This window comes from Rhinatrema bivittatum, chromosome 6 (assembly GCF_901001135.1).
Source record: "Rhinatrema bivittatum chromosome 6, aRhiBiv1.1, whole genome shotgun sequence".
Lineage (NCBI taxonomy): Eukaryota > Metazoa > Chordata > Amphibia > Gymnophiona > Rhinatrematidae > Rhinatrema > Rhinatrema bivittatum.
In genome coordinates this window covers 339,358,174-339,383,421 of record NC_042620.1, presented here as the reverse complement: position 1 = coordinate 339,383,421, position 25,248 = coordinate 339,358,174, and positions in this window count along the sequence as shown.

Below are 25,248 nucleotides of genomic sequence, written 5' to 3'. Positions count from 1 at the left end.
TATAGTAAGACTCACACCCAAACTATAGTAAGGCTCACGCCCAAACGCAGTGTTGGGTGTGAGCTTGACTCTTAGAAAGCCATGAGTAATTAAAATATAAGAAGCCTCCCTTACCAAAACAGCACGAACTTGCCAGGACTTAAAAAGTAAGAACCCTGTCAATGAAAAGGCAACACTGCAAATATTACATTTAGGCCCAAAACACCAATACACATCCTATTAGGAAAACAGAACAAACCAAGCTGCTATAGATTCCTAAATGCCAGCAGAATACCTCTCCTTGGTCACACAGGCAGACCCTCACCAAATATAGAAAAAATAAACCATAAAGTATAAATAGAAACATGCGGGCAAAAACTGAACTGGAAACCACAAGAAGTCAGAATCTGTATGCAGTGCAACAATGAAAAAACAGAATCATCACTAATCCTCAGCCATTAAACAACAAAATCAAGAATATAATAAATACATAAATCTTAATAGTATAAACATACTAATAAAAATAATTTTTGAAAAACAGCTGATGAATGGAAGATCCAGTAATGAAAAACTCATATACAATTTGCTTTAAATTACCCAAATACCAATAAAATATTTCAAAAAAGCAGACACATCAAATAACTCCCCAAAATTAAAACTAATGACTAATACGGGTAAGGATTCATTCTTCATACCTGGGAATATTTTATTTCCACTCACCCTGGGATTGTTGTAGATTAGTGGGAGAGAGATGTACAAGCATTCTCTTCCCTCTGAAGTGTGTGTTTATTACTGTTTTTATTATGTATGTATTTTTGTTCATCGCCTAGGCCTATTCTGTGTTAGGCGATCAATAAATTTTAATAAATGAAATGAAAAATATAGACATATATCTGTACATACACACACACACACAACAAGGACTCTCTTGGCAGCCAAGGGTCTTCCTCACTTCTGCCACGGGGCAGCTTGGGAATTACCTCGTGGCTTTCTTTCTTCTGACTGCTTGGCAGGTTAGGACTGCTTGCTGACCCTGCAACTCCTTCCTCTCAGTTGCACGGTAGGTTGGGATTACCGGGCAAACCTATAGCTTCTTCTTTTCAACCCCACAACGCCCTCTATCAGCTGCATGGTGGGTTGGGAACTGCCGGGCAGCAGCGGCCTCTTCCTGATCTTCCTGATGGGGTCCAGTGGTGGCGGCGACAGTGGCATTTCCTCTTGGCCGCACAGTGGTTTGGGAACTTCCATTTCCTTGCTGCCTGGCAGCTTTGGGGCTGCCAGCTTGGCAGTGGCCTCTTCCTGATCTTGGCCTCCTGGTGGACTGGGATCCAATGGTGGTGGCGTCCGCCACATTGTCTTTCATCTTGTGGGTGACTGTGGCCCCCAGTTTGTTGCCCCCTCCAGACTGCTGCCCTGTGCAAGTGCACAGCTTACACATTGGGTTGCGCCGGCCCTGGCACTGGAGTATGTCTCACTGACAGAGTGAGAGGGAATAATTGCAATGCATTTGATAGTTCCCCTGTTTCCACTTGTGGTCATTTTTTTTTTTTTTTAATGTTCTTTTCCACTAACTACTTCAGCAAGCTCCATGTCCCAAATTCTATCACCGTTCAGTAACTTTTCTAAAGCAGGCATGCAAGTCTTTATTCAAAGAGCTGGCTTCAGCCCTTCTGGGCTCCCCTTGGGTTTGTCTGCTTCATCAGGGGCTCCAGGTGGCCTGTTCAGGTTTTCTCACATATATGTACTCCCAACATTATCCCAACTCTGAATGTCATTACAGGAGAAGAGGCTTTATAATTCCTCTTATTGATTTTGTTTCTCAGGACCTGCCTTTATATTATAAAAGAATTCTCAAATCCTCCAACATCTCTGTTCCCAGGCAATAAATGCCTGTTTTTATCTTGACTCCAAACAATTCAGTCATCAGTCTCTTTGTTCCTCACATTTCTCTTGTAGAACTCCTGCTGTGATTATTTTCTGGGCAGCAACTTCTAATCTGTGCCAAATCTTCCTCTGTTTCCCTGTCCATCATCTGCATGCTACATGTTTTTTTTCTTATGTGCATCACACAGCCACGGGCATTTTTAGCTCCCAGCTCGACACCAGTACATATATATTCAATAAAACATTTCTGCTTTTTTTTAACACTTCTACATATTAATCCCTGATTAAAAATATGCCGTCCTACTATAGCAGTTTCTCTGTACAGGTAGAAATGTGATATGGCAATGGCATGTATAATGGTTTAAGCATCAATTGCAAAGCTAATGCAGCCTGCTACATCACATCTAGTGAGATGCTGCCAAAGCTGGGCTACCTGTACAGATACCACTGGTAACGGGGGGCCTGTGCAGTAATGATCCATCAACTCATTGTGGAAAGCTATGGCCATAATGTTTCCAGCCAGCATAGGTGCAACACCTGAGGTCTGGACGCACGTAGTGCTGGCCTACTTCTCTGTGTGTGTGAGTGTGTGGAGCTTTTGATCCAGTGGCATCTTTGCTGTCTGATGGCCCATGCTACCAGTTGGAAGACCCCATTGGTTAGCAGGTTGCATTGGGTGGGGAGGACTGAAGGAAGATAAAAATTGGGTGCTGTAGCTTATCCACCTCTTCCTCTTGTCTCCCACACTGAGTCCATGTTGTGTTGCCCATACCTTCATAATTGTTTGCTGAGTATCAGAGTGAATATAGTAGACTATTAGTTGATGACAAGGTTTGAGATAGATCATTTTCAGAATCTGTCAATAATTGTCAAACATATTCTACCTTCCTTTTGTTTTGCCTTTAAGGATGTCATTTGTTGCAGTTTGCGTGGAGTTACCTGAGCCTTGGGGGAAATTTTCCAAGGATGAGTAATGTCAGCTGTTGAAAAGATCCCCTCTGCCAGGTAGGGCTGGATTTAGGATCTGGGCACCCAAAGGCAGCACTGGAGAGTGTGTGTGTGCATGTGTGTGGGGAGGAGAGGGTGGAAGTCCCTGGAAATCAGAGAGTGAGTGAACTTCCTATGCCACTAGCCCCCTTCCAGAGTCACAGACTGCAATAACAGTAGTACTTTCTCCAGTGCAACTATATCTTTTTTGAGATGTGGAGACTAGAATTGCACACAGTATTCAAGGTGCGGGCTAACCTTAGAACAATACAGAAGCATTACGAGAGCCTCCATTTTATTTGCTAATTCCTTCCTAATATTTCCTAGCATTCTGTTTGCTTTATTCACCACTACAGCACACTGAGCCAACAATTCTGAAGTAATATCAACTATGACACCCAGATCTTTTTCCTGGGTGGTAACTCCTTATATGGAACCTAAGACTGTGCAACTATAGTAAGGGTTATCTTTCCCTAGTCCACATTATATTTCATCTGCCATATGGACACCCAATCTTCCAGTCTTGAAGGTCCTCCTGAAATTTATCTCAATCCTCTTGTGATTTAACTACTCTGGCTAATTTTGTGTCATCCATAAATTTGATCACCTCACTCACCGTACCCCTTTCCAGGTCAGTTTTAAATTTATTAAAAAGCACCGGCCCAAGTACAGATCCCTGATACACCCTCTTTCCCTCCCTGTCTCTCACCCCATCTTCTGATATTGCACATACCATACCTGTGGAGCCATCAATCAGCTGCTATCACTCTGTTAGCTGTTTGATCAAGAAAGCTACCGTCCCCTCACTTTGAGTCATCAACTGTTTGGCTGCATGGAGCGGTGTGTTGCCTCGTCCTCACTTATGGTGCTCTAGGTGGCTGTCTAGTTGGCCTAGTGATTCTGCAAGCCCTGGCCCCAGCCATCCCAAGTGACATGCATATAAACTCCCCCCAGTCAGGCCCACACAAGAGTGTGGTGTACAAAACTTTTTAAATATTGTGCTATCCACTGAAAGGTTCTCCCAAAGAATGGGAGCCAACGTTGGATGAGACAGAAGGACGGAACCACATATAAAAACTGACAAGAGACAGCAAACTTATGAGCATGGAGCAAGATTTCCCAGTTAGCCTCCCTACACCCTCTGCTTCTACTTCTAGTAAATTGCCCTTTTCACTCACCGGCAAAAGTCAGCATTGCCAAACGCCAGAACAAAAAAGAAAAAGACATTTTGAATTTGGCATGCTAAATAGCAGGTGTGAAAGCATTTGTGCATTCATAATGAAGTTCACGCATGTTTGTTCTAAATTAGCATAGTACACATGGATATCCAAACCACGCCCTTAAGCATGCCAATTTGTTCATGTGAACTTTCCTGTGTGGAAACATGAGAACGCGCATACTCGGCCTGATTTGAACATCACATATGTCGAACATCTGCATGTACAAATCAGATCCTCTTTGAAAATGTACTTATAAAATTATACCTGAGGCAACAGAGGTGATAAGGACTCAGTGTCACTGGGAGAAGCAGGATTTGAATTCTGGTTTATCTGGTTCTCAGCCCACCTAACTACTAGGCCATTCCTCCCTCAGTGGGCTTTGCTGTCATTGACACTTTTACTATCACCAAAGATCACTGTAAGCATTCGAAAGTTGGTGGCTGATGAGCAGTCTGAGCTTCAAAAGCTTTTATTTTAAGTTTTTTTTTCAGACAGCCAGTTGTTTTGGTTTGAGTGCAGAACTCACTCTGATGAGCTCTGAGAAAATAAAAGACTGCATGGTGCAGTCATTGTGGTGCCCTCATTATAAAGTGTCGTGGAGGTGGAAATGGTCAGATGCCAGTGCTCATGTGAGTCACTGCAGCCACATTTCTCCCTGGGTCTCCCATTTACGTTTCCCTTCTGCCCTCAAACATGTCTCCTTACACCACTTTTTGAGATCGCTACTGATACATAAATCAAATGGTTCTAAACATATATTCATGTCAGTTTTCTGCTCTCCTTTGACCCTCGCACCTGGAGTGTACTAACTCTTCCACTTCTTTCTTCTGCACTAACAGGCAACCCCCATGTACCAGATTTAATCATATACCCATTGGAAGCCAGCAGGACTCAAGAGGAAAAGAAAATCGAACCTGCTCAATTTAGTGCGCTTATGCTAGTAATCCTGTCCTCAGTACGTCATTTGCTCATGCTCATGCCATGCTCAGCTAGAGCGGAGTAGTTGTGTGGATGAGAAGACTAGATAGGCTCTATGGTCTTTTTATGCCATCATATTTTCATGTTTCTATTTCTATTTAGAACCAAAATAAAAAGGGGATCAGTTAGAATCCAATTCAATCCACATATATATACTAACTGTTACTGGGTCGTGGGTCACCAATATAAATCTCTGTTAAGAAATTTTTAAACTTTATTCAAATTATCAAATTCTAAAATAAATCTCAATTTTTCATTTTACTATTTTTAATTAAATTGTTTTGTATGTTTTGTTTTTTTTTATAATAAGGAGACAGAGCCTCAGAACTGGTATCTTAGGTTACGACCTAAGATTGTTAAACCTGTAAGTTCAGTCTCCGGCTCAATTTTGTAAGTCTCTTTTTCTGCTTTAAAATGAAATGCCAATGTTGCAAATTGTGTTAATTCTCAAAAATTCTCAAAACTGCTGTGAGATCAATTTTCTTTGTTGGAATTTTGTTTTTATAATAGGGATGATGCAAATAATCCCTTCTGTATATCTTAACCAATGATAACAAAATTATTTCACTAAATGCAAAAACATCTGTCCATATTGGTAACTTATATCCCAATTTGTAAGCCCAAAATCTTATAGCTTGCACAACTGTGTAATGGTTTCAGAATCTGACTGACTGAAACTTGCCCGATGTTGCAATGGAGGGTAGCTTAAAAAAGCCGTAGCCATGTTTGTTGGCAGAATTATGCCCGATACATCTGAAAGCTGAGAGATACATTTTCCAGAATCAACCCTGAAGCAGCGTTTAGCGAAACGTTAACGTTGGCGGTGGAGCACGGCACTGACTTGTTAAGCTAAGAAAATCAGAATGAGCTCCAAGTTTCAGATAAGTGCCTTTTGCTGCATTAAATCAGCAGATACAACAGCCATTCAAGAGAGGCTTGCATTGCTTTGGCTAGACATCAGCAATAAGTTTGGAGAATTTGTAACATGCCTCCTTGATACTTTGTAGCCGTTTTTTGCTGTTTTCAATTCAAATGTGTAGCAAGCTGATCGCTAAAAAAAGAAACCACATCAAAGCAAAATTACAAACGACTCTCCTGCAACATCGGGCAAGTTTCAGTCAGTCAGATTCTGAAACCATTACACAGTTGTGCAAGCTATAAGATTTTGGGCTTACAAATTGGGATATAAGTTACCAATATGGACAGATGTTTTTGCATTTAGTGAAATAATTTTGTTATCATTGGTTAAGATATACAGAAGGGATTATTTGCATCACCTCTATTTCTTTTTAGCCAATGCATTTTTGGGTTTCTATGCTAGTTAGCCAGCTAAATGAATATTTGGGCAATAGAAGAGGCAGTACAAGAGGACCGGAAGGCTCATCTGCATACTGCTCCCAGCATCCCCCGGGATAGGCCTCCAGAGGTCACAGCGAGCGATCCAGGTTTCGAGCTCCATAGCTATTGCTTCCAGAGGCCCCTGCCCCCTTTGGAAGGCTCATCTGCATACTGCTCCCAGCATCCCCTGGGAGAGGACTGCAGAGGTCAGAAAGGGATCCAGGCTTTGAAATCCACAACCCCAGCTTCCAGAGGCCCCGCACCCTTTGAGGTAGAAAAGGACCAAAAGGCTCATCTGCATACTGCTCCCAGCATCAGCCCAGGAGAGGACTCCAGAGATCACAGAGAGTGATCCAGGTTTCAAACTCCACAGCCCCAGCTTCAAGAGACCATGCACCCTTTGCAATGGAAAAGGACGCCACCCTCATCTTTATTTCCTTATTGGCACGAACCTCAGGGGCGTCCCCCTGAGATGATGTCACGCTGCCCGGTAATTTAAGCCTACCTCTTTTGTTAGCTAATCGAATTAGCAACTACTCGGATTACTATGGATGGGATTCGCTCTCCGTACCGAAGCTACTCTGCCACTCCAGCGTTCTCTGGAACTCTTACTGCTAATGGGGTACCCGCTCCTCGGGGACCTCTTCTGCTTCTTTCAGGTACTATCAGGAAACCGGTACTCGCTCCTCGAGGGCCCATGTTCCCTGAGTCCCTGCCTGCATCTACAATCCTTTCTACTTGGAAGACTTCACTAACAGTATCCATCTGTGAGTACAACTACCATCTATTCCACAGTACTGCTTCCCTGGAACCAGGTACTCACTCCTCGAAGGCCTGTCCTCTGTTCCAGTGCCAGACCTCTCGTCTAGTGGAACTGCTGTGTGAGTACAATACCACTGAGTCTCCCTGCTCTAAGGGATCAGGTACTCTCTCCTCGAGGGCCTGCTCTCCCTGTCTCAGAGCTTCACCTATTCTACTTGGGACTCTGTATATTTCTCACTGTGTACTCATAACTCTCAGTCTCTTTCCACTACAGCACAGCCAAGCAGAGGATCCGCTGTTCCCGCGTCCTGTGGGATACTTGCCCAGTCAGGCTCAACATCCACTACTCACTACTGCCACCTCTTGTGGTTTCCAAAAATGTTTAAATATTCAATCTGTGTGTGTCCAGAGTCTAGCCTGATACCATGGTCCCTCATGAGACTGCCCCCAGTGGGTAAGGTCAGCTGCCACAGTGTCCAAGGATCCACCCAAACACCAATAACCATAACATGACTGAGGGGTTATCCCCTATAACCCCTCAGTTATCTTAGGGAAGATAAGGCCATTGCAGAAATACAAAATTAATTCTTTGCTTCTATGTTTACTAATGAGGATGTTGGGGAGATACTGGTTCCTGAGATGGTTTTCAAGGGTGATGATTCAGATGAACTGAACCAAATCACTGTGAACCTGAAAGATCTAGTAAGCCAAATTGAATAGCTAAAGAGTAGCAAATCACCTGGACCAGATGGTATGCACCCCAGGGTCCTGAAGGAACTAAAAAATGAAATTTCAGATCTATTAGTTAAAATTTGTAACCTATCATTAAAATCATCCAGTGTACCTGAAGACCAGAGGTGGTCAATGTAACCCCAGTATTTAAAAAGAGCTCCGGGGTGATCCAGAAAACTATAGACCAGTGAGCCTGACTTCAGTGCCAGGAAAAATAGTGGAAACTATTCTAAAGATCAAAATCACAGAGCATATAGAAAGACATGACTTAAAGGAACATAGTCAGCATGGATTAATTCAAGGCAAGTTTTGTCTCACAAATCTGCTTCTTTTTTTTTTTTGAAGAGGTTAATAAAGATGTGGATAAAGATGAGCCAGTAGATGTAGTGTATTTGGATTTTCAGAAGGCATTTGACAAAGTCCCACATGAGAGATTTCTAAGGAAACTAAAAAGTCATGGGATAGGAGGTGATGAATTACAAAATGGTTAAAAGACAGAAAACAGAGTGTAGGATTAAATGGTCAATTTTCTCAGTGGAAAAGGGTGAATAGTGGAGTGAATCAGGGATCTGTAATTGGACCAGTGCTTTTCAATATATTTATAAATGATCTGGAAAGGAATATGACGAGTTAGGTTATCAAATTTGCAGATGATACAAAATTATTCAGGGTAGTTAAATCATAAGTGGATTATGATAAATTGCAGGAGGACCTTGCAAGACTGGAAGATTGGACATCCAAATGGCAGATGAAATTTAATGTGGACAAGTGCAAGGTGATGCATATAGGAAAAAATTATCCATGCTGTAGTTACACGATGTTAGGTCCATATTAGGAGCTACCACTCGGGAAAAAGATGTAGGCATCACAGTGGATAATACATTGAAATCATCAGCTCAGTATGTTGCAGCAGTCAAAAAAGCAAAAAAAAAAAACGTTAGGAATTATTAGGGAATGGTGAATAAAATGCAAAATGTCATAATGCCACTGTACCGCTCAATGGTGAGACCATACCTTGAGTACTGTGTACAGTTCTGGTCGCCGCATCTCAAAAAAGATATTATTGCGATAGAGAAGGTACAGAGAAGGGCGAACAAAATTATAAAGGGGATGGAACTGCTCCCTTATGAGGAAAGGCTAAAGAGGTTTGGGCTGTTCAATCTGGATTAGAGATGGCTGAGTGATGATATGATAGAGATCTTTAAAATCACGAGAGGTCTAGAATGGGTAAATGTGAATTAGTTATTTACTTTTTCGGATAATAGAAGGACTAGGAGGAACTCCATGAAGTTAGCAAGTAGCACATTTAAAGCTAATTGGAGAAAATTCTTTTTCACTCAATGCACAATTAAGCTCTGGAATTTGTTGCCAGAGGATGTGGTTGGTGCAGATAGGGTAGCTGGGTGTAAAAAAGGTTTAGATAAGTTCATGGAGGAGAAATCCATTAACTGCTATTAGAGAATAGCCACTGCTATTACTGGCATCAGTATTTGGGTACTTGCCAGGTACTTATAGCCTGGATTGGCCACTGTTGGAAACAGGATGTTGTGCTTGATGGACCCTTGGTCTGACCCAGTATGGCAATTTCTTATGTTCTTATGGGCACATATCCGGATAAATTCTAACTAAAAGTTTGCCAGATATGTTAGGGGTTTTCCACTATATTAACCAGCTGTCTCCAATATTCAGAGTTAGCCAGATGGCTTAATTGGCCAAATCTGGTCAGGCCAAAGAGCTGCCCTAAAATTATTAGGCTATAGCTAGCCAGCTAACTATAGGCTAGCTGACGTTTTCAGTAGTGCTGCTACTGAACTAGTAGTCCTAGTTTCATAGGGGAAAAAACCAATTTGTTTATTAGTTTCATTTGTTTTTCGCTTGCCATTAAAGTCAATGGGGGAAGTATTTGCAGCCTATTTTTGGATGCAGAATTAAGGTTTTCTTATCAATTCTCATGAAACGTCTGGGGAGCAATCATCAGAACGAGAAAACAGCTCCAAGGTACTTAGACTGTGGCAAAGGGGCACCAAAGTGGCATGAATAGCCTAAGGCACTGTAAAGGGGCAAAGGGGTGACAGGAGTGGCAAGAGTGCTTTAACAGAGGTGCAAAGCAGCGGCGAGAGCGTCAGCAACACAGCTTCAAAAGAGAGCACCGATAACAGTTGCATGAACCCTCGAAGGCAGCACGACAGCAAAGTGGCAAGACAAGTGGCATCAACATCCTACAGCACAATGAAGGGGGAACATAGCAAGCAGAAAGACTAGCACCAACACACTGAGCAACCATGAGAGTGGCAAGAGCACCACAAGACCTCAACTTGACGCCTCCTGCCGCGAGCGGGTGTGAGAGAGGGAGTCCACTGTCATTGCGTCTCTGTGGCGCCGGGACGAACCTGCAGCAGCGACCGCCGTGTGCCTCCGGAAGCGCAGCACATTCGATTGGCGGGCCCGCCTCCTCCTTTTCTCATCCCGCCGGGGAGCCGGGAATCGAGGGAGAAAGAGGGCAGGCGGGTTGCCTGGCACCCTGGACAGATTGACGTCCCTGAGGCGGGGAAATCGACAGGCAGGTGCCGCCTTCCTCCCCGCCCCGCCGCACGGGACATGGAGCCATCCGGCAGAGCACCCTTCCCTCCGCGAGTTCCAGGTACCTAGCACCTTCCTCACGCCCGCTTTATGACAGGGCTGTGAGGTCACTTATGACTCACATGAAAGAGCTGGTTGTTGCTATGGATACTCCCACATGGGCTTCTCCTATTTCAAATGGCCGCTAAGAAAGAACTGTGAACCAAAAGAATGAAACTAATATGATATGTTTCATTCGTAGGGGATCTCCATGCGTTTCGCGAACCCACAAATCAAACAAACAGGGACCTATTCGTTGCGGATTGCACATTCGTTGAAAACGAATGCACATTCCTAGCTGCTGCATTATTTAATATGCCTCCAAAGTTAGCTGGAGAAGTTTATCCATCTAACTTTGCTATCCGGACTATGTCTGAATATGGACCTCCTAATATTTAACTGATACAAAGTAGGTATTATTTCTTTATGAAATGCTTCACTTTGCACAGGGAATATAACTTTCAAACCAGTATGCAAGTGCACATTTGCAAACATGTGTCAACCCACGCCCAGGGACGGGGCTATTTTATAAGTTGCATGCATATATGCATGTTATAAAATAGCCTGGCCGTGTGCATGTGCACTAAATTTTAAGTGGGCACAAGCATGAGCATGCAAATCCTGCTTCTACTACGTCAATTGGGGGATTTTAAAAGGCGTGTGCACCCATGCCATTCCCAGTTTACCAGTTCATTCATCAATTTGCCGAGTTAACAGATAAGTCCTCCAACCCCCCCCCCCCCCCCCCCCGTAACCCCAGACCTTTAAAACCCCTCAGAAATAGCTCTGTCCTTTTATTTTATGACTTACACATCATCCATAGAAGAAGTCAAGTTATGCGACAGGGGACCTCGCTGAGCACCAGGGCACCTAAGTATTTACATGCACATCTCTTGGCCAGGCCAAGAAATGCCCATGCCCCACTCCTGTTTGCAAATTTTCGTGATGTGCGTGCCACGGCACATGCACGCCTATCTGGGCTCTTTTTAAAATACGCTCAGTGTGCAAGATCCCAACTTATTCAAGCATCCCCTGATTAATGCGCTTGCCAGGCTTTTACAATTCACCATTAAGGGTACAACTTTCTTGAAAATGAGCAGGTAGTGATACTGTGTGCCATAAGTATGAGAGAGAATAATATTTCTACTCATTCACTGGCAACCTAGGGCCTGCGCCAATAAGCTTTTGTTCCCCATAGACAAAGTATGAGAATAAATCTTGGGTGAATCAGGCCTTTAGTCTAAATTTACTTTCATACTAGTAAGAAGAACTACCTTCTTTTGGTGTGGTAGGCAGGTTTCTTCTCTACTTTCTTATTAATAATGAAAAGAGTGAATTAGTACCCGTCTTAAACATTTATAATATCGTCCTTGTCTGTTTATTTTTTAATAGAGGAGCTAGAATGTTCATGTTAAATAATTTGTCTTCAGTATTAATAATGTAAATTTAATAAAAAAAAAATTTCATTACATAAGAAAATTTACCTTAGACTTTCTGCTAATCTATTTTTAAATTCTACCGTGTGCATTTGATTGAAATCTAGAATCCCTGTGCAGTTGGCAAGCAAAGGAACATAAAAAAAAAAAAGATGATAGTTAACAAGTGAAAAGTTCATCTGGTCTGCCCAGTTTCCCTATCTAATACAAAACCTTGGACCTTACTTGATCTCTTGCTTTATAATTGCTTCCCCCACCATTAATAATCCTCTCCACATCTTACCATGCCACGTCCTTTGGGGGCCTGTCCCGTGCATCCATCACCCTCCTTGCATTACTCCCAAATCTAACCATTTCCAGCCTCATTGTCATCTAACTGTGCCACTCCTGTTCACTCGCTCTGGATCTGTGCACTACCTCCATTCACTTGACCTCCGTATCTTCTCCAATATCTACCTCTTGTGTGGTGGACACCGCCAGGAACTAGTTTGTTTTATTTGGTTTTAGAGGGGGAGGTTTGATTTAATGTTTTTTTTATTTTGGTTTGATTCATTTGCAGAACCAAACTAAATATTTTTAAAAATCTCCCCCCCCCCCAAACAACAACAAAAAAACCCAAAGTAGGGCATCCCCAGACCCCTCTGTCTCCTCCTCTTCCACCAACATAGTTGCTGAGAATGGGAATTACCCAGAATCCCACTCACCTCTTCTGTGGGGGTCCTGACTATTAAAAGGGGGCAAAAGGGAAGCCATTCACTTCCTGCTTCTCCAGCTTTGTTTGAAAATGTATCAGCGCCATACAAATATCCAAGCATGTAAAAAAAACAAAACAAAACGGAACAGTTCAGCCCTGAGACTGGTGCCATTTTGACATCCTTATGGTACCAGTCTCAGGGCCAACTGGAGGGGCACAGGAGACGTTGGCATCCCTTTTCCCTCGTTCACTAACCAGGACCCCCACGGAAGGTGTAAATGGGGAACAGGGCAAACCCCCAGCCCCGGCAACTTTAATGGACAGACAGAAGGGCCCAGGAAGGTCATGAACTTTGGCTTCATTTTTTGGAGGGGGAGGGGGGGCAGAGGGTGAGAGGGCCCTGGGAAGGTTTTATTGAGGGTGGGAGTGGGCCAGAGGATCCCACGGAGTTCCTGGGTACCTGGCAGGATTTTAGGGGGAGATCCAGGGCAAACAAAAGGAAAGCAAAACCAACAACATTTTTGTTTTTGCTTTCATTCCATTTTGAAAATGAAATGAAACAAAACAGGAAATGTTATTGAAACCTTGAATCTTAGTACAACAGTGTTCTGTTTTTCACTTGAAGTTGATTAATAGATTGGCTTCATTTGGTATAGGAGAAATGGTTTTGAAGTGCTTTTACCTCCTGTCTTCCAGTGTAGGTTGCATCAAGTGCGGACAGAAGAGGGTAGATCAGAATCCTTTATGAATATACCGGGAGAACATTACCTAATGTTCTTTCTAATATCATTTTACAACTATTTGGTCAGGTTTCTGCTTCTTTATAGCTGATTTATAGGATTTTTGCATACCCAGTGATAGAGTTGGTGAATGTTTTTAATCATTCTTTTATAGTTATTAAAAAATAGTTGATACAGATCACGTGATGTGGTGAGCGAAGGTGGACGTGTGCAGGAGAGCTCCGGGTGCCTCGATCCATTTTTTTTGATAATCTGCAAGTAATCCGGCACGAAAGCCCTCCCCAAAGAGCTCAATCTACATTGCTGACCTTTTACATGTCGATCACCAACTACATGAACCGCTCGCCAACAGCCATGCCGATCAGATCCGTGCGAAGAGATAAGGACAAGGCAAGTGCTGGGGATCCTAAGATGGCGGCGACCCCAGGATCTGCGGGGCAGAAAGGCCAGGATCCTGATCTGACCGAAAATTTCAGGGTCATCCTCATGGAAGCTTTGGACTCTAAGTTGGGGGTCATATCTACACAAATCGCGGATGTGAAATCGGTCCTAGATGAGTTAAGTCCGCGTTTGGACAGACTTGAGGGTCGGGTAAGCCTTGTGGAGGATGATACGTTAGCATTGACGGGTAAAATCATGGCCCTGGAGAAACTGGTCGATGCGCACGCTTCTAAATTAGACGATCTTGAGAACCGAGCACGGAGATCTAACATACGGGTGATGGGCTTACCGGAATCTTTAGTGGAAGGAAACTTGGGAACCTTTTTGGAGAGCTGGATCCCGGAGGCTCTTCAAGTGCCGGAGCTAAATAATGTCTTCCGAGTGGAAAGAGCACACCGGCTGGGCCAGCGTAAGGAGGGAGAAACCAGGCCGAGGATGGTTATCTTTAAGGTTCTAAACTTTGCCCATAAGCAAGTCCTTCTCCAGGCTTATCGCAAAGTCCCGGACTTGGCCTATGACGGAAAGAAGATTCGTTTGTTCCAGGATTATTCGGCGAAGGTTTCCGGGTTGAGACGGGGCTTCTCCCCCATCTGCACAACTCTCTTTGAAAAGCAAGTTCGGTTCGCCTTGCAATTTCCCGCCCGCCTGAAAGTTTGGCACGACAATCAAATTTCTTTTTTTGAATCACCGGAGGAAGCGCAGAAGTTTATGAAGATGACCCTACATATCTGAATGGAACGGTACGGCAGCCATTTTGGTTTCACAGAGACATGCTCGACGAGGATCCGTGGGGACCCTGCAGCTAAGTTGCTTTTTTCACTTGACTTTGGGACTCTTTTCCTCTGCCCTGCTCCCCTGGGTTAACTTTTCGATGGTTTTTCTATGCCCTGCCTGGTACGATATTTCGTTGCGCAGAGACTGCTCCCTTCAGGGGGCTATGGACCTTCTCGGCGTGGCTGGCGCAAGATCACGCTGACTATCGGGTGGTGCTATCAACCGGGGGACTTATCCCTGGCTGACCATTAGAGAGGAGAAGTTCAGGGCGCTTCATTGGTACTGCTGAGATGTCCGCACATGTGTACTTTTGATCATAATGCGGCGGGGTCACCACAGTCCTTCTGTTGAAAGAGCTATGTTTGTTCTTTTTACTTGCCTCTCTTGGGGGAGGGGGGCAGGAAAGAGGCACCTGAACACATGTCGACGTGATCTCTTCCCCTATATACGGGGAGTTCATTGAGAGACTGGTTTCGACCCTACAGGAGAGGGTCGAGGCAGATTCTGTTGCGTTTGGAACTGTTTGGTTTTGGTTTCTAATGGGGTGGGGGGGGAGGGGTACTATAATTGGGGTAGTGGGGAGGGTAAGAGGGGTGGGGAAGGGAAGAGAACTTGTGTGTGTGGAATATTTGGGATGCGTGTGGGTTGCTAAGGAGTGTGAGTGTTCCCGATGGGGCGTTAGACACAGAGTGAGTGCGTACGGGGGATTTGGATTTGGGTTGGTGTCTTTCAACTGGAAGAGGGCACGTGGGGAATTCACATTGTCTTTTTATTCGGTGGAGGGTAGAGTCATAGCATTAATCACTGTGGTACGATTCTTACCTTATCTTACAATGGGTCCTTATTTTTCTCATGGCTGATAACACCCGAATAATATCTTGGAATGTCAATGGTCTGGGATCACCAGTTAAACGCTATAAAATCCTCAAACAACTTAAATCCCATAAACCGACGGTCGCTTGTTTGCAGGAAACCCATCTCTCTGCACTAGAAAGCAGTAAACTCAAAAGGGATTGGGTGGGTGATTGCTATTACACTCAGGCTAAAGGGAAGAAAGGGGGAGTAGCTATTTTAGTAAATAAAGCTGCTTCTTTTACTGTCTCTAACACGGTGCGAGATGAGGAAGGTAGATTTCTCTTGGTGTCAGGCCATCTTAATGGTCAAGAAGTGACTATCTGCACTCTCTACGCTCCTAATGCCTACTCTCACCCCTTTTTCATTTTTGTATTGGAACAGCTGGTAGAACACGCCAAGGGTTATTTAATTGTGACGGGGGATTTCAACCTACCAGCGGATCCTTGCATAGACAAGACGCCTTCGAGTGCCTTGCTCCCTAACAGGGAGGGTAAGGGGGTCCCATTCTTATGTTCTGAGTTCTCTTTACTGGACATATGGCGGACGTTACATCCCACAGAAAAAGATTTTACCCACATTTCTCGGGTGCATGCCTCCCTATCACGTATAGATTATATCCTGATACCGAAAGAAGGGCTACATTTTGTTTCTGATGCTGTGATTGGCTTACAGGGGGTGTCTGACCACGCAATAATTTGGGTGGATATACATTTTCACGCTCGGGACAGTGGAGAAAGGCTGTGGAGATTTCCTGGGTTTCTTCGCTCTGACTTGCACTTCAAAACTTTTTTGCAAAACAAATGGGAAGAGTTTGTCAATCACAATAGCCAACATACCTCGAATCCGCAACTGTTTTGGGAAACAGCTAAAGCCGTTATACGGGGTGAAATTATTTCCTTTGTAGCGGCTAGAACGAAAAATCTTAACAAAACTATTCTGGAATTGGAAGGTAAATTGGGTAAGCTAAAACAGGAGTTTGCCTCCCACCCGTCTCCTACTTCTCAGAGGGCGTATTTCGCTGTCTTGAGGGATCTGAACTGTGTTCTACATCAGAGGGCACAAAGGGCCTTTCAAGTAGCGGAAAGGAACTTTTTTAAGTTTGGTAACAAAGCGGGGAAACATCTTGCCAATTTGGTTAGAGCTCATAGAGGGAAGACCTTTATTCCTGCCATGCGTACTGAGGGGGGCACTAGGGTCTCCTCCCGAGCTGAAATCTGTGAGGTTTTTCGTAAGTTCTATGAACAATTATACACAGATGACGTAGAAGGAGGCAGAGAAGAAGAAGAAGCATTCTTTGTGAATCTTAAGTTACCGAATCTAACTAAATCTCAGATATCGTTCCTTAACCGACCTATAATACCCCTGGAGGTTTTAGCTGCCATCTCAACTAGTAAACTGGGGAAGGCGCCAGGTCCTGACGGCTTTTCTTTTGATTTTTACAAGCTCCTACAACATCATGTTGCCAACCATTTGACTGATTTTTTTAATGATGCAGTCCATAAGGGGGCATTCCCCTCATTTTTCAATACGGCATATATAACGGTTCTCCCCAAATCCGGTAAAGATCCGCTACTTCCGGCGTCTTACCGCCCTATCTCACTGTTGAACTGTGATTTAAAGTTACTTGCCAAGCTCTTAGCCAACAGACTTAACGTGATACTCCCGCAATTAATCTCAGAATATCAGGTGGGATTTGTTAAAAACAGACCAGCCTGTAAGCACATTCTTAAATTGCTTTCAGCTATGAGCTCCTCCCTCTCGCAGTGTTCCCCAGCCTTAGTGATTGGTCTAGACTCGGAAAAAGCATTCGATCGAGTGTCTTGGCCATATTTATTCTCTGTATTACGGAGATACGGATTCGAGGGACACTTTCTGACCTATCTTCATATGTTGTATGCGCAGCCCAAATCGCACATAACGGCTAACGGTGGTAAGTCAGGAGAGGTACTTATACAACGAGGGGTGCGACAGGGCTGCCCCCTATCACCCCTTTTGTACATTTTGGCTATTGATCCCTTACTTAGGAAAATAGCGGGTTCTCCCTCCATACCGGGTTATGGCACAGTCCATCAAACATTCTCTATCGCTGCTTTTGCGGACGATATATTAATATACCTTACGGAACCACAGCGGTCCATAACTCCTTTGTTGGGTATCCTGGAGCAGTATGGGGAATTTGCTGGCCTCCGTATTAACAAGGATAAATCGGAAGCTCTGGATGTTGGGGGTAGAGTGAAGCCTATGTGGCGAGGCCCTTTTCCTCTTAAATGGGTAACTACACATATGAAATATCTTGGTATTCAGATACCGTCCGATGTGCGGGATTTCCATAGATTGAATGTGGAACCACTTTTAGAGGCTACATCGTTTTTATTGAGGAAATGGCAAGGTTTACCCTTGTCTATCTCTGGAAGAATACAATTACTCAAAATGATGATTCTCCCCAGATGGCTTTACGTCCTACAAATGACCCCGATCTGGCTGACGGGGAGGGATAGTAGGGGGGTAAATGCTCTATTTCGGAAATTCATTTGGAATGGACGTAAAGCTCGTTTATCCTTAACGATTCTATTTCAGCCCCCCAAAAAAGGAGGTATGGGATGTCCCAATTTACGTAGATATAATCTAGCGTGCCTTCTCAGATATGTGAAAGATATTCTGGGTAATACGTCACAATACACTCCCCTTGCACTCCTTTGCTCTTGGTGGCAACAGCAGTCCTTAAACCCCCTACTCCAACTCTCTAGAGCCCAAATGCCTGCGGGGTTATTAACGCAACCGCTGATTTGGGCAAGTCGGAAGGCCTGGGCGTATCTATGCGTTCAGGCGAAATTTTCCCCGTCACTTACACCTTTCCTAACGATCTGTGGTAACCCACTTTTTCCTCCAGCGATGTCTACTTCCGTCTTTCACAGATGGAGGGAGAAGGGATTAACCTGGTTGTATCAGTGTTTTTCTTCTGAGGGGGATCAGTTTCATCCCTTCTCGGACTTGCAACAATTATTCGACCTGGCGCCTTCAGACCATTTTGCCTATAGGCAATTGCGTGATTTTTGTAATACGCATAAAATGACCTCGCTGATTACGCCTCATTTCTGGGTGGTTCACAAAGTAGTCTCTATTCACAAACCGCAAAAGTTCACGATTGCGACTTTCAATCAGGCCCTACTGTTACATCTTCAGAGTGATGTAGTCACCACAATCTGGCAACAATGGGTGCAGTGGCCTGAATTCACTCTTACCAGTCAGGAGTTTTTATCATGCTTTGAGAAGATCCCGGAATGGTCAGCGAATGTGCTGTATCGGGAGATCCAATTTAAATTTTTGAGAAGGTATTATATGGCGTCTGACAGGGCTTTCTTGGCCCACATTACGTCCTCTGCCAAGTGCCCCAAGTGTAATGTAATGACGGGCACCTTTACCCATCAATTTTGGTCGTGTAATGCTATTTCTTTGTTTTGGACGGAACTTATTGGTACCTGCAGTTCTTTGCTCTCCATGGAGCTCCCTGCAGACCCTATTCTCTGGCTCTTTGGGCTGATGCAGACTTCCACTGTGGGACTAGGAAAGTATGAGCTGCAATTTTTACGTAGAGTAAGCCTGACTGGGAAAAAGGCCATTTTAGCTTGTTGGATTTCCGCAGATCCTCCTCAACATGACTTATGGTTCAGGTTGTTGATCAAGCTATTCACTCTGGAGTATACCTGTGCCCAAACAGCTACTGAACACAGACAGAAAATTATGGGTAATATTTGGAAGCCGTTGGAGCTATATCTTAAGCCTAACATAATACCCTGATTTGGTACTGGATGGGGAACGGTCTTTGTGGGCACTTGGAATCATTCAGTGGAGTAATTCGCACTCATAGCTAGACTCACACCCATGGGCATTTTCGTACCTCATCCAGGTATTTGCTGTGTTAGTCCAGTACAATGGCTTATCCCTCACACAAGTTCCAGGGGTGGGGGGGGGGATGGGAAGGGGAAGGGGAGGGGGGATTGGGGATTAGTTGGAACTGTTAATCTGTTTATAACTGTTTATCTTGAATGCCAAAGTGTGTGCTACTGATTCTTCCCCATTATGTCTGCCTTGTTCTTTTATGATATCGGTTGATTTAGTATTTGAGATTGGAACCCGCACACCTAGAACCTTTTGCTTTATTGATATGCTGGCGCTTCTTGACTACATGTGGTTTACAGAATCCTATGTCATTGTTACAAGTGTCATTGCGTTGTCTGTCGTTATTGTAACAGACCTGTTATTGTGGGTTGCTTGTACATTTTACATTTTGGATTTCTATGTTCAAAACTCAATAAAAATAAGTTACAAAAAAAAAAAAAAAATAGTTGATAGAAAATAATATGTTCCTTAATTGACGTACTCTGGCTTAGAAGATCTTTGGTTCCTCAGTTAGCAGTAGTTGATGATTTATCATTACACATTAATGGAGTATCCAGAAATTTAGATGTCATTCTTGATTCATGACTAATATTGATGGCTCAGATTAGAAAGGTTGCAAAGCTGTCATTTTTTCAATTGCATTTGATTAAATCACTGAAAAGTCTTTTCTCGCTGCTAGATTTTCGATTAAAGGTACAAGCATTAATGCTTACACATTAAAGGCCCGATTTTTAATGGCCTGCGCATGCCCCATTTTTAATGGCCTGCACATGCCCGATTTTTAATGGCACGCGCGTGCAAAAAACAGGGGTTACGTGCATGGCTGGGCCTTGTGCACGCTGTGTGCATTTTAAAAGGGGCTCGGCCACGCGTGTAACGCCTGCTGTGTGCACAAGAGCCAGGCCTCAGCAAAGGGGTGGTCCAGCGTGCACAACCTGCTACTGCTCCTTTGGAGGAGCAAAAGTGGGGGGTACCTAGGATAGGGATAGGGGGCGGGTAGGAGATGAGAAAGAGGAAGGGAGGTTAGGGTAGGGGGTAGGGAAGTTCCCTCCCAGTCCGCTCCTTAATTGGAGCGGACTGGGAGGGAACTAGGGAAGCCCGACGATGCGTCGCCGCGTGATTTTGGCTTAACTCTGCCCCCCCTTGCACGCGCCACCCGCGATTTTATAACGTGCGTGCACTGGCGCGCGCATGTTATAAAATCGTGCGTCCATGTGTGCGCACCGGGTAGCGCGTGCACATGGACACACACTCGAATTTCTTAAAAATCGACCCCTTAGATTTTTGTAGTGTTTGGTATTTGAGTGTTCCAAAATATTTAACACTTGTTTTGCAATGGGCACTAAATGCCACAGTCCATGAAGTGTTTGGTTTACGATAGAGAGACAATAATTCTCCATTTCATAGGGATTTACACTGGTTACCAGTTTTGCAGGGTGCAATTTAAGCTATTAATGCCGTTGCATAGAGTTATCTGTTTGGATGCATTTTGTTTGAATGAAAACATTTCTTGTTGTTCTCCTATAAAGGTTTTGTGCTCTGCTTCTCAGTGTTCCTCCACTAAAGTTTTTTTCTATATATGGAGCAGAGTTATGGAATTCATTATCTTCTGAGGTTTGTAACCAGTCATATTATTTGAGATTTAGAAAATTGCTGAAGGCATATTTGTTTTCTCAAGATTTTAACATGTGATTCTTTACATATTGAATATTATTATTTATGATTGGTTAATGTGCTGAATGGTTGTTTTGTATGTCATTTTATTGTGTATGTTCTTTTGAAAACTGAAATATTTATCAGTAGAACTGTGGAATATACAATTTTTTAAACACATGAAATAAATATTAATTTCAAATAAATGTATATCCTTACCAGGAACTTCTGACAACCAGACAGTTACTTCTTGATCTAGTGGACAATTTTCTTGGAGAAAATGTCCATACCACATTGGTGGCAAGGTAAACTAAATAAAGCTATTGCTTCCCTGGGAATAACCTGTTTTTTTTATAAAACCAATAAATAGAAACCTAACTACCTATTCTTTTCATGATGGTATCTTCTGGTATGCTAATATGTTCCTTATATATGTCTTGTAGTCTTAATGAAATTATCTAGCTTACTAAATAAGAAATCAAAGGATAATTAAAATCCCCTATCTTAAATTATTCAATGAAGGAACATCTTTTAAAATACACTTTATTTTATTATTATTTTTTTAAAAGGAATAATATTATGAAGAAAATAGTGATTCTGTTTCCACTAATCAGTTAAACAACAGATGGAATTCAGTAAGAGGATAACTTTCAAAACTGTTCTCATGCGCTCACATACACATGTATATGGGCACACAAAAATTGACTACTGCATTTTATAACCTGCATGCACATGTGTTGCAGAGATGGATCTTTGGCCTGAGGGGGTGTTGGGGCCACTAATGGGAGAAACCCCCATAGGTCCCCACCATCTGGAGGTGAGGCCAAGCGGAAGCAGAGGCCAGCTGGAGCTTCGCCAATACCAGTCCTCGTTCCCCGCAGGTTGAGCCCTTGAGTACCAGGGCTGGCTTAGGTGGGCCTCCGCATGGATGATCCTGAGAGAGGTGGCCAGAAGGTGGTATGCCAGAATACAGTGGAGTCAGTAACAGCAAGAGGCAAGACGAGGTCCAAGGTAGAGTCCAGGTAGAAGGTCGAGGGCAGGTGGCTATAGGCATGGTCAGGTTCAAGCAGAATAGTCAGAGGCAGGCAGCAAGGTTCAAGTCAGGTTCAAGTCAGGTTCAAGTCAGGTTCAAGTCCAGGTCAAGCCAAAGAGGTCCATTTGAAGTAGAGCAGGAGTTGGAACAGGAGCAGGTATGTGAACAGGAACTGGAAAAGTAGCAGTTTTTGGAACAAGAACTGGATCAGCAACAAAACACACAGCAGAATAGCGTGGAGACCTGTTGCAAAGGCAGGCTTCTGGTCGTTTGAGCCTGCCTTAAATAGTGAAGCCAGTTGATGTCATCACCTGGCCGTGGGAGGCCGTGGGAGGCTAAAGACGTGTGCGCCTAGGGCCGAGAGGCTAAAAAAGAAGAGGTGGCAGCGTCTCCCCATACGGCAAGCGGGAAGGCCTGGTTGGCCCCGGAGGAACTCATGATGGAGCCGGAGGGTCCCGGGAGTATGGGAGGAGTGTGGGCACGAAGTCAACTGCCCACCACCACCAAGGAGGTCGGGCCAGCTCTGGAGTGAACCTGGCCATGGCATGGCCATGGTCAGGGAGCACAAAAGTATCCCCCCCTTATGCCCCCATCTTGGAGGTCTGGACTTACCAGGATGTAGCGAGGAATTGCTTGAGTAGAGCTTTATCAAGGATATTAGTAGCAGGCTCCCAGGAGTTTTCTTTGGAACCATAGCCCTCCCAGTGTTGAAACTTACCCTGCCTGATTTCCTCCCTAGACAGGTCACAAAGCCAGTGATGAATCAGCCTTTCAGTTTCAAAACATAACATTTATTAATCACCTTAGAAATCTATAATCACCGGCAGGTTTTCATGCATGCATACAGAGAGAAATATCAGAATGAAGGAAAAGCAAGATTTGTTTTCTTTAAGGGAGCAAACGGAGCCAATTTACAGAATAAACTGCTTCTCGTGTAATGCCATTTGCTCGTCTTTCATGTGCCGAGGCTGCTTTTTTATAGTCTGCTAAACCTGGCTACACTTTCCCTGAGGCCCTTCTCAGGATCTGTGGCTATCTGGTGCCTTCTTATTTGCACCCATTCTTTACTCATGCAGTCATCCTTGCACACAATCACAATCCTTGACCTCTTTTTTTTTTTTTATTCCATTTACCAGTCAACATGGGGTAGTTATTTTAAAGCAGTAATTATCCTAAATCCTCACCAGGAGAGAAGATATTCCCAACAGCAACCTCTTTTTTTTTGGACATCCAGAACTTCCTGCACCCAATAGAGGGTGTCAGTTTCAGAGATAAGGTACAAAGGAATTCTGCGAGAAGGCCAGGAAAGAACCCCCGACATGCCATGGGTGTTGTGACTGACTGTCACCCTTAAAAACTCAGTTGCTTCTGAGACTATGACTGTTGCGCTTTCTGGAGACATTGACCCCTTGGGCGGTTCCTTTGTTGCTGCTGCTGACTTTGTTGTCTTGGCTGCTGATAGGCAGGAGGTTGGTAGGGATGGTAATAATTTTGGTAACCACTATATGAACTAATTGGGAATAACTTTTTCTTGTAGTTTGAAAAACAATTTCTATTTGAAGATGGTGTTTCATTTGGAGATGTTAAAGATTGTACTGCTAAATTTTAATCTTTGATTTGAGAGACTGTTTCCCTAAGTTTCTAACCAAAGAGGTTGTCTCCCTCACATGGTAAGTTTGCTTATTTATCATGCATATCCTCTCTTATCATACTAGAATGGAGCCATGCTAGATGTCTGGATGCTGAGGATCTGCACAAAGTATGGAGTCCCTCGTAGATTGTTCTGAGAAGATGCCGTAAGCCCTCTTGTAAGTCTGCAAACAGCTGAGGTGTTTCTATATTTCCTTGTTGCTGTGAGATAAAGGGTATCAGGTTTTGAATGCATTCATACAAATTTTGCGATATAAGATTGATGCTGATAAATTCAAGCATTGAGCATGGAATTCTGAAAAATCCTCCTGCCGATTTCTTCGAGCAACTTGCTGTCTTTTCCAGGAGGTGTATTGGAATGCAACCTCGTTTTCTTTGCCTTTTTCATTGCAGATTCTATTACAACCGAGGCATGCAGAATTTGAACCATGATGTGGTAGGTAGATTTTTGCATTTATATTTGAGATCTGACTTCCTGGACATTATGACCAGAGAGTTAGAGGATTCCCACCCTATATTCATGACTGAGTCCAGTAACAAATGAGAAAGAAGAGCGGTAGACTCCGATGGCATCTCTAAAATCTTCAAGATGCCCATCATCTCAGCCCTAGGATTGGGCACCTTCCTAGTTTCAATGTTTAGTAGAATTCCCACTTTTTCTAAAAACTTGGAATAAGTTAGGTTCTCTGGAGATGGTGAGACAATACTAGCGAGACTGGAGGGCTGTCAGAGTCCTGTGGGCTAATGCTCAACTCTGAAGGTGAAGGACCTTCTTCCGATTGAAGTGGGGAATGAGGGGTCCCTGTCTCCTGCTCAGTAGGTAGATTATCAAAAAAGGATTTCAAAATGGAAGTTATGTGCCAGTGTTTCATCCGCTGCTGATCTGTATTTATGAACACAAGAGTTGACAGGTGGCTGAGATCTCCTCAACGAGGAAGCAGTAGTAGATCAATGAGATGTGGATCTGTGTCACTGAGACAAAGGTATTGCCGCTTTTAAGATATTTTCTCTTGGTGCAGCAGGTCTAGGCACTGGAAGTTCTGATAGTTGTATTTTTGGCTTGTCCAATAAGGGTTCTTGTCAAGAAAGGGGGAGGCGATGTTGGGTCAGTGAGAGCTCCCCTTTGGATTGATTCTGGCAAGGAGATCAGCTCCACTGGGGATTTGTATTCTATTTCCTGATCAGACAACTGTAAGAAGGGATTGTGAGATGGAGATTTCACCATATGTCCTGATGGTGACACAAGTGGTAATACAATAAACTTTTTGTAAGATTGAATTGGCACTGGTAAGATAGATTTCTCCAACTGTGTTTGCTGAGTCGGCTTTTTGGATCTCTTTGTCTTCTAGGTCCCAATGTGCAACGATGTGTCCGGAGCGACATGCTCTATAGGCACCTTCTTGTCTTCAGTGCTGAGTTGTGTGCCGATGTCTTCTGTGCCAAGCTGAGTATCGATGTCTTCAGTGCCGAGTTGTGCACTGATGCCTTCAGTGTCAAGTTAGATGTCTTTTGGTGCATCTCTGTGTGCAGAAGTTGTAGGCACATATTTGTACGCAGAAGACTCCGGTACATT